The 19,929-nt window shown below is 36.9% G+C and overlaps 1 long non-coding RNA gene across 1 annotated transcript; it reads right to left on the bottom strand.

Moving 5' to 3' along the window:
* Positions 1-1,791: 1,791 nt before the first annotated feature.
* Positions 1,792-4,675, bottom strand: LOC131310035 (uncharacterized). Its single transcript, XR_009195088.1, has 2 exons — positions 4,544-4,675; positions 1,792-2,162 (listed from the first exon to the last, which is right to left on the bottom strand). It is a non-coding gene; the product is annotated as an uncharacterized LOC131310035 (long non-coding RNA).
* Between the last annotated feature and the right edge of the window lie 15,254 nt (positions 4,676-19,929).

The following is a 19,929-nucleotide window of genomic DNA, read 5'->3' as shown; positions in this document are numbered from 1 at the left end:
TTTTTAGAAGATTGGACTGAAATCTGGAAATTTAGGCAGCGTACAGAGCTGCATTTTTCAACGTTTGTTATGGTTGAGCGACCCTATTGGTTATGGGTCCTTATAGGTTTTAAAGATGGGTAAGTTGGAGATGTTTTGGTGTTGGAATCATTGAAAAATATTGAGTATGCTATTTTTAATAAATTTTTGAACATGGACTGCTCTGCTGAAAATTAGAATATCTGAAAATCATTCCTAAGTTTGAAAGATCGTATCATACGATTCGTCAAACGTGTCTGTGCCATTGATTTTTCGTTAGCATAGTTGGAGTATCGTCGTAAAGGCTATAGTAGCGTAAAAGAGTCTATGAACATCGTAGACTATAAGAAATATTGTGACGTGCGTAATTGGTAGAGAAGTACTTGTTTGATTAAATTGAGAAATGACTGGATGGTTTGGTGCTTGCAACTTGGAAACGCGAATTGAAATGTGAACAACATTTGGACACGACGAGAACATTCGGAGCCCATCGACGGGTGGGTGCCTGGCAGGGGATATCGGGGTCCCATAATTAGCCCGGCAGGTGCTAAATGCTCATATCATTTGCTTTCAAGGCTCTAAAATGAGTAAATGCCTAGCAGGAGCTAAATGCTCATATTGTATGTTTTCAGGGCTCGTTTTCGAGTAAGTGCCTGGCAGGAGCTTAGGCTCAGACACATGACACGAAATTGGTTTATGAAGTTGATGAAAAGAGATTCTGATGACTGATGATAATGAGGAATGGGATTTGGTGATGAAATGGGAAAATGTGAAAGATTGTGAAATTGTATGAGATGTAATGAAACGGTACTAAAGCTAATGTTGATTTACTTGGAATGATGCAAGAATATTGATGGTTCTTGTTGAAGTATGAGTAGATAGATCCTTCACATAGGTCGTCTAAAATCCCTGATCATAGTGTCCTGCTGTTGACAATCTTGTGTACTTGGGCTTATCTGTCGTTACTCACTCTAGATGCATAACTCATCATATTTTCCTATAACTTGCGTATTGATTTCTCTACTGGGCTAGTGTAGCTCAACCTATCAATTTCAGGTACATCACAGGGGCGCAGTCATGGAGAGTTTGGAGTGCGTGCAGATATCACAGACTAAAGTTATTTTCGGAAGTACTTGTCTATCTTCGTAAAACAAATTGCATTATATTGTTTTCTCTATTTTTTTTTTGAATATTGTATCGGGTGGACATACTTGTGAATTTGGAAACTGTAATGTATTTTGGGGTATTGTATGTATTATTGTGAGGATTTGTATTTAAAATGGTATTGTTATTTATGTTGAAAAATGAGGGCGTGATAAATATAGTTATAGAAATGGTAGGTACTCCCAGTTCATGCATTTCCCACTAAAATAGATGTACAATCTTTTCGTGATAAACATATCCAAATTTTAGTATGAGAACCTTGTATTTGTAGTAAGTATGACTATAGAAATGGTACGTACTCCTAGTTCATGCCTTACCCACTAAGCATATCCAAATTTCAGTAAAAGAACCATTTTTTCATAGTAAATATGCACAGATTTTAGTTAGCACACCTTGTTTATATGGTAAGAACATAAATTGAAATGGTATGTACAACCTGTTCACGACAAACCCAAGAATGCCACAAAGCATTGATCAAACATATCCAATAACAAGAGCTACCAAGGCACATACCCAACAACAACGCCCCAAAACATTGATCAAACATACTCAACAACATTACAAAACAACTTGTTCATGACATACCCAATAACAATGCCACAAAGCATATACCAAAGAGAGTCACCATTGATCAAACAAGAGCCATCTACCATTATTTGTCTCATGAATCATACAAAAAAGGCAACATATGCCAATTAGTGCTTACAGGAGCCATTTACTGTTTACTTAATATGTCACGTTTAATGTTAACATGAGTCATATCACAAAAAGAGAGTATTTGCACTTTACAAGTGTCATCCCACAAACAGAGACATCTACCATTGTAAGTCTCCCGGCCCCAACTGTCATCAAATCTTCCTTCTAGTGCTGGAATATTTTTGTTGAGCCTTTCAAATTAAAACATTCATGTAGTTGTTCTCCCCACAAAGGATCAATTCCAAAAGCAAGTCGTTCCTACCCTCTTCAGACTTGAATTTTAGCTACATTTAACACATATAAGCAAAAATTAGAAACAATGAGTGAGCCAAGAACTTGTAACCACAAGATCAAATTCAAAGACTTATTTGTTTCCTTAGCAGATTCTTTCTCATTAAATTGCTTCAAATCGAAGTACTAGGTGTGCATGCCATAATCAAGATGAAAACTTATATTGCTCGTGCCATTCTTTTTCCAATACAATAATAATTACAGAACTCAAAGCTATGATACATAACTCACATAAAGGTGTTGAGTGCTGACATGCATTTAAGTGTTGGATTCATCTAATTGTCATACCGGAAGACACGAGAACATGGCTATTAATCTCCATAGAACTAGATTCAAAATGCCCGTTTCTCAATACTTATTCTACGATCCAATGTCCCAAATTGATCAGGACAAGACTTGCGTAGGGGGGAAGAGGGAAGGAACTGGTCCATAAGCAAAGGCAATTTATGTGATGGTGGAGTGGGGAAAGAGGGAGGGAACTGGTACATAAGCAAAGGCAATTTACATGATGGTGGAGTGGTCACAATGTAATTCAGCAATGTGGGGCAAAAGAGTTCTCTATAAGACCAAAATCGATTTAAACTGATTGACCCACTAAGGTTGGATCTTTGGAGTATACAACTAAAATTAAGGGCACAAGAGTGTGTGACATTTAGTAAGAACACAGTAATATATATCCTCTAGTCTTTATTTGCTAAAAGATAGCCATGTTTTTGTATGTTCGTGATGTGAAATTTTAATGTACTCGCAAGTGCACGAATCGTACCGAAGTATAGTAATGCAAGAGCAAGGTCGAACCCACAGGGACTTGGTGATTTTTTGTAGAAAAACTAAATAAACTTAAATCAATTAACCCTAACCTAGTTGACAAAATTGTGATTGATTTTTAAACTAAGAATTTAAATAAAACAATGACAAAATAATAATTAAAATAGCACGGAAAAATAGTGAGATTGCCGGTTGAGAAAAGTAACTAAGGTTTTGGAATCCACACCCACAAATATGTAGCAACTAATCTTATGCAATGATTTTTCCTATAATTTCCACACAAAGATTTAGAAGCTAATCTTAATCATCATGGATAATATGTCATTGAGCCCTTTTTATTTATATCGACAATATGTGCTCCTCCTCTACTTCGTAAGTTTAAGCCAAAATCATCAACTGTATCCGCATAAAACAAATCACAATAGATATTCCATACTTAAATATAAATTTTGATAAACCAAGCAATTCGATTAATCAGGTGATATCAAATCATGGAAAAAAACCCATTCTGATTGAATCCATATTCGAGTTTCAACCCAATTAATTAATGAGATCAGAACAATAAACTATGAACGCACGTAGGAAAAATCATTCGCATAAAATTACTCAATAAAACTTATAGGGTTTCATCCTTAACCCTAGTTGAAGATTTTAGCCTCTCATAGATAAAAACAAATGAATCATTCGACTAAAATTCATAATAATAATCTTACAAATATTTTTCTTTTGCTCTGTATTCTTTTCTCCAGCCGTGGCCTTGAATGCTGAGATGGTGCTGCGCGGCGTAATCCCCTCTGGCCGAACTCTCTGCTTTTCTATATATAATGCTAGAAATTGACCTTAGGTAAATATAATTATTTCCTTCCCAAACTCTATTTATTAGGCAGTATCTAATATCATTCCTTATTTTGCCTTCCATTAGCCCGAATTCTTCCGGGACTAGATTCTTTTGGATTGCACTTTGACTACTTTAACCACGAGCTCGGCTTTGAGACCAAATAATTGAGATTATTATCTTTTCCTGCAAAAACACAATTGTATAATGAAAATGAATAAAAAGATAATCATACTAGTCAATTAAGAATAATTAGGAACTAACAACATATAAAATTGGGGCCTCTAAGTGTCAGTATTTTGTGCTCATCAGTTCGCCCTTATTGATTGGTGGGTCTCTAGTAAAGGATTGATTAGATAGATATATGGCGAGCAAAGACAATCTCTAGAGAATTTGGTTTTGGATTTTGATTATGGTTTAAAGTGCTGTGGTTTCAACAAGGTGGCAGTATATCAAAGGTTTTGTTTCTCTTTTGCTACAGAAGTACCACAAAACCTAATCAGATCTGAACTAATGGAAATCAGACCACCTCCTTTCAAGGGAAATAATTGAAAACCCAAGTTATTATTCTCAGGTTTTCTGGGCAAAACAAAAGTCCCAATAATCATATCCGAATGAGAACAAAAAGCCCAATTGCAATTAATTCCAACACTTTCAGTGTGTAATCTGCACAAACCCCTAACACTTATTACCTTTCACAAGCTAATGGATGAAATTAAAAACCCTAGTCTTTTCTTTTGGTAAGCATTAAGGGAAAAAATCAAATTGAACCTGGTGATGGCTTCCGCGGACAATGATTCTTTGCTTCAACTGGTGCAAAAAATCAAACAATGGCTTTTGATTCTTCTCCGAATACGAAAGAGGGAAAAATGTGATTGTTAGTAAGGACTACGTATGACATACAGATTTTGGAAAAGAGAGAAAAGAGAACAAACCTTTGGGTGGAAGAAGAACTCTCGATTGACCCTAGCTTAACTAGAGATGAATCCATAAGAGAGTAACACCGGTTCACATGAATAGAGTGGGGCGCCAATCAAGGAATCGATTGAAATTTCAGAAGCGCACCGAACGAATTTTGAGCGGAAAAAGATTTGGTGCTTTGATTTTGGGTGGAATGCTATGGAAGATTTTAACGAAACGCTGTAATTTCATCCTCCGCTTCTTTCCGTGTCCTTCAACTCAATGACTGCTATTGTTGCCACTATTTGTTATAGTGTGGCCTTGTCACAGATCCAAGGGTTGTAGCTCTACAAACCCATTTTTAACCCTAGGATGGCAGATAAGGAGCAAACTCATTGTTGTCAATGGAGAGAGAGAGAGAGAGAGAGAGAGAGAGAGAGAGAGAGAGAGAGAGAGAGAGAGAGAGTTACCTGGGCTGTGGAGGTCAGGAGGTATAGGAGCTATGAAGGTTTCCACCATTGTTGAAAGGCATCTGGGAGTGTCTGCGTTAGGGAGCTTTTGAGGAGTCGTGGAGCTGCGTTTGGGAGCCATGGAGTTTTCGGCTGTGGAGGCGTGAGGAGAGAGAGGAGGGAGGGAGGAGGGGCAAAAGATTAGGGCATGATTTTCAGTCAAAGGTAACCGGGAGTAGGAGGTAAACGAGAGAGAGGAGGAGTTTTATATCAATGGCTGAGATTAAACCCATAGCATCCGACGGCTAAAAACAATGGGAGTATGATGCTCCCAAACCGCTTGGGAGCATCATAGCCAGACGCCCTCGAAACAGAGTTGAAACAAACACTTTAGGGGGACTAAGAGGTAAAATAGCCCAACCAGTGAGGGGTAGTGGACTCCTCATATATTCTCGAAAGCATCTCACTTTGATCTCCACCTCTCTCCTCTACCTTTTTTTTTTTTTTTTATCCGCTCTCCTCCACCTTTATTTCCATGTCTTTTGAACTATTTCAGACATTCAACCTAAGGCGCACCTGATTTCCACCTCTGTCTTTTTTATCTCCCTGTTTTAAAGCTAAATGCAGATTGGGTCATAGGACACATGGTTCTTGAAGAAAAGTTTTCAATCCATTTGAAAAAAAGGGATGTAAGACAGCTTATACAAATACTCCGTATGATACATTTTCTGTCACATATAACAACAAAATCAACATCCAGTCCCTCCCTGGAGGAGACCCTAATTTTATGTTGAGGACTTTCTAATTTTATTTTGAAGACAGGTTCATGATATTGAAGGCGTAGCCATAAAGGTCCTAAACTTGTCATGTGAAATAATTGAGTAAAATACTTGATGTTCAAAAAAAAAAATTGTTTGAGTCGGTGCACCACCCTATGTGCCAAAAACTCATTAGGACACAAAATAACACGGTCCAACTAATTTTCCATACAAATTAGCCATAGGTAAGAAGAAAAAACGATCTCAAAATAAATTAGCCATACATTCAAAGCCAAGCTAGATACACCAATCCAAATCCCAACAGTAAGCAATTTCATAGTCCCAAACATACTATTACTACTACGACTACTTGAGTTTAGTTGCCGCTTTTGCCACACATGTACGACACAATTCAAAAAACAACAATCCAAAGGTAATTCCAGTTCATTTTCCCCCCATTTCTCATTCTCATTTGCATTGCATCAATCTCCTTCTGCATAGCTTCAATCTTCATCTGCATTGTGATTGTTGTCCTCTGAACCATCATTGGCCTCAAATCAGCCCTTCCTTGCAAAATACAAAGCTCATACCAGCAAAAAAGACCACAATCCAAGTTTAACCGTAAAAAATGAACACAATAAGAACTTAGGGTTTCAGCTCCAACGAGCAACAAAAGAATAAATTAAGGTTTCGACAATACACCTAAGATCAATGGTCAAGGAGATCTATAAAGCAAAAAACAAAACATGCACATGCATTGATCAAAGGCATGCCGAACAAGGTCCAGTCGTTGTTACACACGTAGCTGCATAATTGCATTCCTTTCTAGTTCAAGAATGAGACAGGTTTTAATCAACATCTTAATAAGTTAATCCACTATGTAGGCATTTTGGATTGGAGTAGGCATTTGTCAATCCCAAGACTCCAATTCAGAGTGGGATAAAATTCTGTGCTTGTGTAAAAGAATTTTTCCCTTGGCTCATGATGCCTCTTCAAGTGGTGTGTGTTAACGAGGAAAAGAAAACTAAAAAGGCCAGGGCCTCTTTTGGTTTTGGAAGTGGCACCCTTCAAGGACACGTATTGGTGAGTTGTTCTTGGCTAGTTGTGATTGCATTTTCATGTTTGGATAGGCTTATTTACCTTTTTGGTCCCCAAAGTATTAGCGAGTGGCCAATTTCGTCCCCAATTTAAACATTTGTCCAATTTCGTCCCCAATGTTTAAAATGTGTGTCAATTTGGTCCCCACCCCTAACACCATCCCTTTTGTCCGTTAAAATGGAGGGCATGAGTGGTATTTCATCCTAAGCAATACAAAAAATGAAAAAATAATCAAAAAAACAAAAAGAAGAACAAAAACAAAATTACTCTCAGCCCTCCCAATCCACCACCACTGACCCACCAGAGCTTTCAAATCTCAGTATTTTCATCTTATTAATCGCCTCTTTTATCACGCTCTCGGTTAATCTTTTAATGGGAAATCATTCGGGATTCAAGATTTCAATAGTGACTCTATGGGATCTCAATGGATGCTGGTTCATGTGAATTTGTCAGGTGGAAAACAGATCCCACCCCATCCTCCCCGCTCAATTCACCACCGATCCACCCCGCTCTCACCGCTCCAATCCCACCCAATCAAACAGATCACCAGTCCCAGTCCCCATCGCGAACGACGTCGTCGTGGTCAGCTTCACCGGCAGGCGGAGCACAGACGGAACTCAGATAATCAACCAAGTCGTCGACGCAAAGGGAGCCGGTCTCCGTCGAGGTGGAGGTGGACATCGACGATGGGGACAAGATCGAGCTGCCCCCGACTGTCGTCCCCTTCTCCAGACTTTTCGCGTGCGCCAATCGCCTCGATTGGGCCCTGATGGTTGTCAGATCGCTGCCTGCCGCCGCTCACGGCACCACGCTGGGGGTCTACTTGCATTACTTCGCCAAGATCATCCATTTTCTGGTCCCCGACTGTCACACCCCAAAATGAGAAGTGACCGGCCATGAACTACGAGACTCAAACTCGTAGAACATGCAGCCTAAAAAGAAATTTAATTAAATTCCAAAAAGAAATTTAATTAAATTCCAAAGCAAAGAACTACTAAACAGCCAACCACTTTTTTTTATTAAAAACAACTCCAACCATTAAAGTTCAACAAAAGAAAGCATGGGGCACAAACATCCCATGAAACAACCAACATCCACTGATCCAACCATAATAAAAAGAATCCATATTTTTTTGACAAATGTTTCGAATGCGGAAGCGATTATTAAAACAAAAATAAATAAAAAGATGAGACACCCTAAGGAGGTCAACAAATGAAATCCCCGAGATGCCGTCAGAGTCCTCCTAACTGCCCAACTTGCCTGAAAATGAAATTGGAATAAATCCGTCAGCTGACGAGCTCAGTGAGTAGTAAAAGCATGTATAATAATAATGTTCTAAAACTTGGCTAAAAATAGATTATCACGTTAACATATTTTGGCATACAAAGGTGTGCATCAAACGAACAAATTTGGCCATAAATCATTTACCAATAAATCTCAATGGTGATCACAAACCAATCTCCAACAACAATGGTGAACCACAACCAATATCGATAGAACCAAATGCCAGTGAATAAATGTCTCATAATTGGATCCAATATCGTATCTTTGAGTCACCACGAGTAGGCAGCCCGTGGAACTTTTCCCAAAGAACGACCCGGCAAAAGAAAGCCGTTGAGCATTAGAGTCACCGGCCTAACCCAGTCTCTTCTCTAATGGCCAGAGTCACCCGCACACAGAGGATTAATTTCCCTGGACTTTTCAAAAAATGTTCCCAACAATATTCACAAAGTTCTCACCAAAAAGATTATCAAAACAATAAAGGATTTCACCAAATATTTTACTGCATGCCAATTTAAGTAATCAAATAAACAGTTGCGGGTTTTCAATTCCAATCATAAAATCTCTAAACAATAATTTAAGGGACACGGGGAAGTTCGAAAATACATAACATGCTTAACCACTCACCTGGGTCTAAAGCTAATGTAAACGAACAACGCGAAACGAGTCTAACCTGAGCAAGGAATCATGTAGCACTATTATCACCAACTATACCAAATATAATATTACCTAAAGAAAAGACGAGCTGCCCCAAAAATAATACCTAATCAAACTTAAGACTAGTTCAACCTGATCGAAGCGAAACAATACCGAAGCCGAAATCTTTAATCTACATCCAATTAATTCATTCCTACTGCCACCAATCCCCAAACTATACCCATACATTCGTACAGGAACCCAAAGTTACGATTGGTGCTAGTGAACTTTGTAAAGCTAGAAACAAGAATCTATATTTTTTTCCTTTATATATTAACCCCACCGAACTACACCAGAAATAAATCCAAGATGTACTCCAGGTTCAACTCAACTATTGTACCGAGGAAAAGGGAACGAAGGAAAAAGAGGAACAAAGAATGAATTGGACAAACCTCTTACTCGATTGATCAATAATCCGTCGAACCAGTGACTGCGGTTTCTCTTTTCTCACAACAATTCTATCAAACCTCTTCTCCCAAAGTTCTCTCCAACTACAACCCTATTCGGTGTATATATCTCCTATCTCCTAAAAGTACGTTTATAAAACTGCCCACTACTATCGAACACCCATAAATATAGTCATTCAGGTTAAATAAAATATCTAAAATTCTAACTGAGGTAAAAAAAAATTAAATTACTATGGTTAATTAAGCTCATACCCTTGTAGTTATAATAACGGCAATTGTACCCATTGAGTACACAAAAATAATTAATCGGGACCCAACCATAATACCCAATTAAATAATGGCCAAAATAGTTAATAAATTAAATAAAATTCTAGGTCGTAACACCGACCATCCGGACACGAGGGATGTTCTATTGAATGACTTCTATGACGTAATGTTTTTCAAACCTTGTGCTTTTCGATTTCTGAATCTTTGAGATTATAGGGTTTGTGATGCACTAGGATGTGTGAACTGAGTATTCAGTATTGTGATTTGGTTTTCAACAGTGGTGGAGATTTTGGAAGAACAGGTGTGCGTGTTGGGTCGGTGGTGGATTGGGAGGGCTGAGTTTTTTTTTCGTTTTTTTTTTTTTTTCATTTGTTATAGTGTTTAAGGTGAAATACCACTAATACCCTCCATTTTAACGGACAAGTGGGACGGCGTTAGGGGTGAGGACCAAATTGACACACATTTTAAACGTTGGGGACGAAATTGGACAAATGTTTAAATTGGGAACGAAATTGGCCACTCGCTAATACTTTGGGGACCAAAAAATTAAATAAGCTTGTTGGTGTTGGGATACTTCATCTCGATCTTTTTGCATCCATAGCACGAAGCACGGGACAAACCCATTTGCATTTTCATATAGTTTTTGTTCTTAGCCAAAAGTATTTTGCCCACCAATCTACTGAAGCAATCAAGAAACATTTGTCGCCTATATCTTAGTAACAAACTCTGCCCAAAAAAAAAAAACTCCGATGTATAGTTTGCTGATTTCGAATCCTAAAAAAAAAACACTCTAATTTTTTGCCGATTTCAAATGGGAAAAAACCTTTTTTTGAGAGAGAGATACCTCGGTGGATGCTGGCTTCAATCTTCGTCGTTCTCCAGTTGATCTTCTTCTCCTCTTCGTTCTTCGTCATTCATCCTAAAAAAAAACCTAATTTCTGAGAAATTTCTTCCGATCCAAATTATTATTATTATTTTTTCGAGAGAAAAAGATGACAGAGATACCATGTTCATCGTTCTCTAGTCGATCTTCTTCGTTCTTCTTCTCCTCTTCGTTCTTCGTCGTTCGTCCTAAAAAAAAAAAAAAAACCTAATTTCTGAGAAATTTCTTCCGATCCAGATTTTTATTTTTATTTTCGGGAGAAAAAGATGACAGAGATACCTCGGTGGATCTTCATTCGTCGTCGTTTGTTCTGGTTCGCCCCTCTCTGTCTCTCTGGTCTGTTCAAAGTTTCAGCCGTGAAATGAAAAAAGAAGAGGGAAAGTGTGAGTGTGAGGGGGACAAGTGTAATTTTCAGCGAGTTTTTTGGCTTCTCTTTTCCTGGCCGTTGGATTAAATCCAACGGCTGTCATCTTCATCCTGTACCGGCCACAGTCTCATCCAAGGGATCCGGATTGTGTGTGTGTGTGTGTATATATATATATATTTGAAATTTCATCTATTTTTATGTTGTAAATATGGAGTAATTAACAAAGCTATAAATAAAACTATACTCAATATTTTTTAGGAGGGGTCAAGGTCATTGTCGGTTCCACTGTAGCTCCATCTGATCTCAACATCTCAATAGTAATGACGAGACAAATGAGAGCTTCGGCCAGGAGTCCATTGTATAGGGTTTAATTATGTAATTAGAACATCAATATTTTCCTACATGGCACCAGGACTTTGTTCCCCTACCCGATCAAACAAAACACGCCCAAATTGAAAAACTACTCTTAGCCATGGAACCCGCACATAGGAAAGGAGCCGATCGTGGAGGCGCCGGAGGCGAGTCAAAAACTCTGACACCGGACAGATTCTCTGCCAACGCTGTTCATGTATATTCGGTGAAGAACACGCCAACTCAATCATCTGCGACGAGCCCATGGCTGAGTTTGTACCCTTACAACGACGCGAGCCTGCTACCGAGTGGTGTATCGCCGTCGCCCAGAAGGTCGCTGCTGGGGAGGAAGTTTTTTAAGCAGTCGTTCCCGCCTCTGTCGCGTGCATGGGGACGGACAATGGAACTTGGATCTAACAGGCGAGGGGTTGAATCTTTGCCGGGAAGAATGGTGACCGGTGGTGGTGGCTCTCTAGTAGAAGCTAGAGAAAGCTCACCGGAAAATAGAAACGGAAATGGATGGAGAGAGAGAGAGAGAGAGAGAGAGAGAGAGAGAGAGAGAGAGAGAGTTGGGTGGCCAGGTGGGCTTATGTGAGAGAGAGAGAGAGTTGGGTGGCCAGGTGGGCTTATATTTCTGTTGATTTTGGAGGTGTGCTATGGGCCCGTTAACAATTGTCACTCCTATCCCAAACCATATCAAAAGGAAGACAGTCAACTAGTCAATGAAACTTTTTTTTGTTTTTTTGTTTTTGAAAGGGAGTCATTGAAACTTAAAAGACATTTATACTTGTGTCAAGTTTGAAACTTGAATAAAAATTAGATAACCTAATATGTGTTCTTTATGTGTGGCACCAAACTAAAAAATACCTTAATTTTCACTATTTTCCTAAAATTTCACAATTTATGATTATCGCACTAAAATCAGCAGACATGATTATCAATAAAAATTTATATTTTAAATTATTTCCAAAAGACCAACAGACACGGTTATTTAGGCAAAATTTGCACTTTACAATTGCAATAAAACCAACAGATATAGTTATTTATACAAATCTATACTTTGTATTATCCCAAAAAGAATAATTGATAAGGTTATTTTTGTAAAATATGTACTCTTTATAATCGCAATAAAATTAACAGACATAGTTATCTGCCCAAACTTATACTCATAATTTTTCAACAGATACAGTTATTTGTCCAAATCTATACTTTACGAAATATGTCTTGATAACACAATTTTTTTAAAATTAAAAAGTCATTATTCAATTTCTTTTTTCATAAAATTTCGTCATATGGTTGCTCATAGGATATTTTTTCTAGCCTATTTTAAATTTTTTATAATTTAGATTAATTGATAAGGTTATCTCTACGAAATATATGCTCCTTAGAATCGCAATAAAAACAATAGATATGGTTATTTGTCTAAACTTATACTCTGAATTTTTTAACAGATACGGTTATTTGTCCAAATCTATACTTTACGAAATATGTTTTGATAACACAATTTTTTTAATTTAAAAAGTCACTATTCAAAACAAATTTCATAAAATTTCATCGTATGATTGTTCATAGGATTTTTTTTCAAGCCTTTTTTTCAAGCCTTCACAACAAAATCAACAGATATGGTTATTTGTCTAAACTTATAATATAAATTTTTTAATAAAATTAACATATATGGTTATTTGTCGAAACTTATACTCTGAATTCTTCAAAAAATATGGTTATCTTCCTAAATCTATTCTTTACGAAATATGTTTTGATAACACAATTTGTTTTAAAATTCAAAATTATTCAAAATTTTTAATAAAATTTCTTCGTACGGTTGTTCATGGGATATTTTTTCTAGCCTATATTAAAATTTTCATAATTTTCTTGAACAAAAGTCCGGACAGCGCGACCGGACGCCCGGGAATCCAAACTTTTACCCAACTAATTTTAAAAAGAAAAGAAGATAACTTTATATGTGTTACTTTGTCATCCTAACACCATAAAATGACATATAAAAAAAAACACAAAATAACATTATTCATGTCGATCTATTTTTTTCTCTCTCCAAAACAAAACAACACATAGCCTTATATGTGCTATTATATTCTTTGTATTTTCCCAAAAAATAAAATAAAATATAACACTATTACTACCGATCTATTCTTTTTATCTAATCAATATAAAGTAACAGATAACCTTATACATGCTTATCCATTTTCTGAATCTTTTAAAATAAAACAACAAATAACATTATTACCATCGACCTATTTTTTTATCTCTTAAAAAATACAACATAGAACCTTATATGTGCTAAAATAAAAAAGTTAACGTTATCTATTTTGAATAATTTTTATATCTGTCTAAAATAAAGCAACAGATAACCTTATCAGAAAACAATTAAATTCATATGCTCCGTCGAGACACGATCAAGTTTGACAACTCCAATGAACGCAAGGACAAATCCATGCACCAACACAACTAACTTTACCATCGCCACCACTCTCTCAACACCGCCTATCCCCAACTTGACGACTTGAAAAGTATAGTAAAAATTCTTTATTTATTAAAATAATAAATACAAAAAATCTTCAACAGCTATTTCAGATAGATTATTCAGTGCCCAATGGCACCATGTGGTGGTGCCCCAAACGTTTCACCACACATTATTGTGAGATCCTTACACTTTTTTTTAAGTGGGAGATCCTTACATTTAGTCTCAAGTCTCACAGAAGTGTTTGGTTGAGAAGAAGCCTGAAGCACCACGCGGGACACATGCCCCAGGGGCATTGAATAATATTTTGCTATTTCAAATTTTTTTTTTTTTTTTGCAATTTCAATTGCAAACAAACACTTTTCTCAGGTTCTTCGATTATGCAATCCCCATTTTGCAATTAAAAACCCCACTTTTCCTCCTCTGGTTGTTCAATGATACCTCCATTCTTGGTGACAACTCACATCACAAAATCAGACCCAAGTTTAGAAGAGGAAATAGAGAAACAGACTGCAGGTGATTCACACAGAATTATTTTGGATTTGATTTCCCTCAGTTTCCCATATTCTCTCACTTCTGAAGATCGTTTTCAATGCGGCCTACCTCTCCTCTCCAACGGCGGCGGAGTGTAGCCGTGATGAGGCCGAGGGTGTGTGTAAAATTGGAGGAGAAAGTGTTTTGTTGGAGACGGGAAGCGAGTGTGGATGAAGAGGTGTCGGCCGGCTGTGTTTGATGTGGATGGAGTGCTCTGTAACCGCGAAGAGCTCGGAGCAAATAGCAGGTAGAACAAAGGGTATTTTTGTCCATCAAAGGATTGCAAACAGTAAGACATTTAAAATAATGGATTCGGAACCTAATAAAGACTTAGCTTGGATTAAAGGGCCCAACAAACCACTTCTTTGGACTCTAGCCCAATTTTCTAGTTTCATGAATCTTCTTAAAAAATAAGTAGTTTATTTCACATTTTCAAACTCAAAATTAATGTAAATGAAAAATAATTTTTCAATTTTTTTTTGCATCGTATAAAAGATATTATCGAGATATTTCAAATAAGATTCATATTGTTATTTTTAGATTTCAATAAATTCATAATTTTTAAATTTGAAATTACCTTTTTATAAAATAAAGATTTTTTTTCCTTTCTAGAATGGGCTCTTAATCCCTCATTTCACATCATGTTATCACTCTAGCAATAACTTGGTGGTGTCTAGAGTTTGAGGGCTAGCTTAGCTAATTGATGTCCGCAGTTTAACTGTTGGTGTTTATTGTGTAGGCAGCTAGCTAGCTAGGCGCATGGAATTGGACTTTTGACACCAACCAGGACCTAAGGGCTCGATTGGATGCCATAGTATAAAGGCATATTGTCTCATCTACCTTTTAATCCGTGGGGCCAGTTCTATGACGTGATTTGAGAAGACAAAAATCGGGGGATTTGATAATACCCCCTCCTCTGTAACCCCGCCCCCCCCTCCCGAGGGGGGCTTATATATGGTTAGGGTTTGAGCCGGCATTGTGGAATCCCCCCTCCTAATATCCCCTGTAACGGCCCTGATTTTTGGTAAATAAAAATTTCATTAAATATTTGAATTTTATTTTAAATTATTTGGTATTACTTTTAAAATTCCTTTTTAATTTCTAATAATCCGTCATAATTAGATTTAAGTCTTACAAAAATTGAATCTTTTAACCCCGGACAATATGGTCCTTTTTTAAAGACAAGTATGCTTATAAAAGCACTTGTATATTTTTCTAGTGAGTGAAATAAAATCTTTAAAATCATATTTCTTGGCTAGAAACCCTACTTAGCAAGTCTAGTTAGCTTCTAACCGACTAGTTGGAAAAACCAAACTACCAATTCACCTAGTTACAATTCCCTAACCCTAGATGGATCTTTTTGACCATCTTTGAGCCTTGTGAACCTTTCCAACCCTGGACAAGGAAATCATTTTATATTTTTTTATTATTTTAGTTCTTTTCTTTACCCATTGGACAATAAAAGTTAGGAAAACTTTTGTCCATTGGACAATAGAAAAACTAGATTTTTTTCACCTAAAGTACTATTCTAGATTTTGTTAAAGGTACATATATATAGTTATATATAGTCTTATATACACATGCCTAAAAGTACATGTATATATTATTCAAGTATATATATTACTTTACTTCTTTAACCATTGGTTAATGACTACTAGGGTAGATATTACCCATTGGATAATAGAGTAGTCTTACTAGCAAGTACTAAGATGGACTAAATAAATATTTTCCTAGATCCACCATGTAATTATATATGTATATAAACGTACCATGGATTTACTACCTAGATTTTTCATCAAAAATATTTTGTACTAGATTTGATAAAGTACTCATATTCACATGACTAAAGGACATTTGGTTATTTAAAATATTATTCAAGTACATATTACCTTTTATCCATTGGTCAATAAAAGTTAGGAAAATTTTTATCCATTGGACAATAGAAATCATAAATTTTCTATTAAAGATATTCATTGCTAGATTTGGTTAAGTACTATTATATAGTTAAATATAGATTTTTATACATGCTTAAAAGGACATTTTGGTTATTTAATTATGAAAATTTCTTTGTTACTTTTGTCCATTGGTCAATGATTACTAGGGGATTTATTATCCATTGGATAATAGGATAAATCTTTCAACAAGTACTAGGGTTTATTAAATAAATCATTTTCTTAGATTTTTCATGTGCTTATTTGCATAAAAAAAAAAGGGTGTATTCAAATCCTAAATTGCTAAATACTATAATAAATAAATTAGTACTAGTATCTTGTGAATTTTATTAATAAGAGAATCCAAGCCTTACATTTTATAGGATACTTAGTACCTACCTATATATTTAACTATGTGGACATGAGTACATATATATCATATTATATAAAGCCCTAGATTTCCTAAAGTACATGATCCAATAGTTTAATAAGAACATGTGTATAATTAGATTACTTTAATGGGATATTTAATTTGGAAATCTAGTACCTTGTACCTTTTGGCCTATTATTTTTCTAGGAAAATCTTTACCCATTGGATAATAATTGCTAGGGAAAATTTTATTCATTAGGTAATAACCAAGACTTTTGCTATAAATAGCACTTCATTCTTGCCATTCAACTCACACCTTCACGTAGCAACTTCTCTCTCTAGAAAAATTTGTATTCTTTCTTTGTTCTTGCTTAGTTCTTCTTGTTCTTGAAGTTCTTCTTGTGTTCTTCAAAAAACTCATCCAAGGCCGCCACTAAACCGCCACCTGACCACCCTCTCAATCCAAAAGTTGTAGTAGTAATAGTCAAGACTTAGTTTCGAGAGAAATCTTTCTCTTTCAAAGCTACCATAAGCGTTTCGTAGGAAATTACTCCGCCCGACCACTGACGTACTTTTCATAGCCACCCTACCGCCAAGAAGAAAGGTAGAGTCCCTAGTTTACTAACTCTATGTATAGTATAGAACCGTATATTGAAAAGTAGATTATTCTTGCACTCTAACTCTAAGTATATAAGGTTATCTGTCACCTATAATGTTTGAGATTCATGATAAAGCATAAGTGATTTTTCACTCCAAAGGCGTCCGTACATGTGGCGTTATACTTTAAGTTGTGATTTGAACATGCTAAATAATATAGAATTTGATGATCTTGCTAGTTTAGTTTCAAGATTTCAATGAATGTTGTATGATTTACTTGTGTGGAAAGTCCTACCGCGGAGTCATTGCATGAAAACGAGACACAAAAATCAAGAAAGTTAGAAACATGACACATATGGTGTGGTTAACAAGGAAAAAGTGTTCGAAGAAGGAAATATTTTGAAACTATATAATGACCAATTTCGGTGGCATTATGTGAGTTGGGGGTGTGTGTGTGTGCCAATGGGAACCCGGAGTGGCGGAACCATTGTGCGGATACCCGGGAACCCGGAGCGGCGGAACCGAGGTAGGGTGTGTGGCTTAGTTACCGTGGAGTGGTGCCAATGCAAAGTGTGCCAATTGAAACCCGGAGCGGCGGAACCATTGTGCGGATACTCGGGAACCCGGAGCGGCGGAACCGAGGATGGGTGTATTAAAAACTATTTTGGAAAATGTTGATTTGGAAAAAAAAAAAGTGAAAACGATGACACGGTCTACGACGAGTCGCGTAGGAGAAACTCTGAAATCTTGGACACCAACATTAGTTTGAATAGCGAATGTGAATGTGATATTATTAACTGTCTTATTACATTGGCATGTCTTATGTGGGAATCGTTGGTCTATTACTCGTAAGTTAAGGGTTAGTAGGTATGGGTTAATCTATTGAGCCTTTGTAGCTCATGGTGTTACCTTTGGTGACCCTGACATGTTTTATTGGTGGCGACGCCGGTATAATGTGTCAGATCTTATAGATGAACAGGGTGAACTCTACACCTTGGAAGCCTTTGGAGCCGAAGACCTAGCCAGGATGGAGGAGGAAGCGGAGCAGTAGATAGGAACCCTAGTTCCCTCCCTTATTTGAATAAAAGTACTTTTGTAAGGTTATGATGTAATATTGAGCCAGACTCTATTTAAGTTTTCAATAAAATTGTCGATTTAACGTACCCAAAATTCGGGGCGTTACATCCCCTCTCTCTTCCATTTCAACTACTACACAAAACAACCTTATCCCCATTCTTCCATTTCAACTACTACACAAAACAACTTTATCCCTCATCCAAACCAAGTATTATTTAATCCTCCCATCACATCGATGTGGGCCCACCCTTCTTATATAATATCCATACTATCCAATCTCCCATTCTTACATAATATTTCCAAATCTAATTCCGTGTCCAATCGAGCCCTAATTGTATACAGAAGGTGCTAAAAGATTGTGTCTATTTGTTTGTTTTTTTAGTTGTACAATGACTTTTTTCGGATTACTTAAATATATATGTATAACTGTGATGATCTTTTTAATTGGAAAAAATTATTCTCCAAGTCCACTAAAAAAAAAAAAATGAAAATGGGTGAGGCCAACGGCTATTTTCTCGTCCAAGGTTTTTTTTTTTTGGAGCGTGAAAATAGAGAGTCCAGACTAATTTACGAGAACAGCAACTAATTCTAGGAGAAACAATTTCACCATTTAGTAATAGGGACCCAAACAAGTATGCTTATTTAACGAATTGGGGGATGGTATTGTGCAGTAGTGTGCACAGTACCGTGCTGCGCACCTCCGAGCCGTCGGATTGTGCATCCGACGGCTCAAATCTCATCTCAGCAATGAACAGCTTTCGATTGTTGGTTGCCAAGATGAGATCGGAGCCGTCGGATGTACGATCCGACGGCTCGGAGGTACGCAGCAGTACATCCGACGGCTCGGAGGTACGCAGCATGTTGCTTGAAGTACTTATTTAATGGATGCGTTTCAGAAAAGCGTTGTTTCATTTTCATTTTTCTTAAGAAGCAAGCATTTCAATTCTTATTTTCCTATCCAAGGAGCTGGTGTGTTCTCAAATATTGTGGCCTTCTTTTTATTCCTTTCATTTCATACCAAAATACCCACCAATCCATAACAAACTTATAATTCATGGAAGAGAAAAATCACTACCACTTTCTCCCCTAATTTTCTACTTGCGTAAATTAGTTATTTCTGTATCTAAGACTGCATTTTACCCATTGATATGCTCAAATAACGTACCAAAAACATAGTGTCCACATATCAAAAGGTTGATTATTTTGTTGGATAAAAGAATGGACTGCCCATGGCAAGTTTCTAAATTATAAACTGCATTCGGCTTAGATTAGCCTAGGTTTTGATTAATTAGTGGAGGAATTAATTTGAGAAACAAAGCATGCAAATTAACCAATTGCATGCCGTAAGCTCTTGGGGAGAACGGAATGGGTGGGGCTATACCGCATCCGCTGCGCTACACCGTATAGTGCGGCTGATTCGATTGTCCATCTCGGCACAGACGGCTTGGATTTAATCCGAACTCCTACAAATCCTAACTGTCCGTTGTTTGGATGAAAATCCAAGTCGTTCATTACCGAGATGGACGGCCAGAGTGAGGGGGTGCACTACAACATCCCGGGTCAACGGAATGGGCCGGAGATTTTTCCATTCCTTTCTTGAGAGATCCATACATTGTTTATATAGGCATGGACTTACTTGGACTGGGCCCTACACTGTTTACACAATAGTAGAAAACTATAGGAGTACAAAATAACAAAACAAGGCCCAAAAC

This window comes from Rhododendron vialii, chromosome 12a, assembly GCF_030253575.1.
Source record: "Rhododendron vialii isolate Sample 1 chromosome 12a, ASM3025357v1".
Lineage (NCBI taxonomy): Eukaryota > Viridiplantae > Streptophyta > Magnoliopsida > Ericales > Ericaceae > Rhododendron > Rhododendron vialii.
This window is presented reverse-complemented; position numbering and strand designations above follow the sequence as displayed.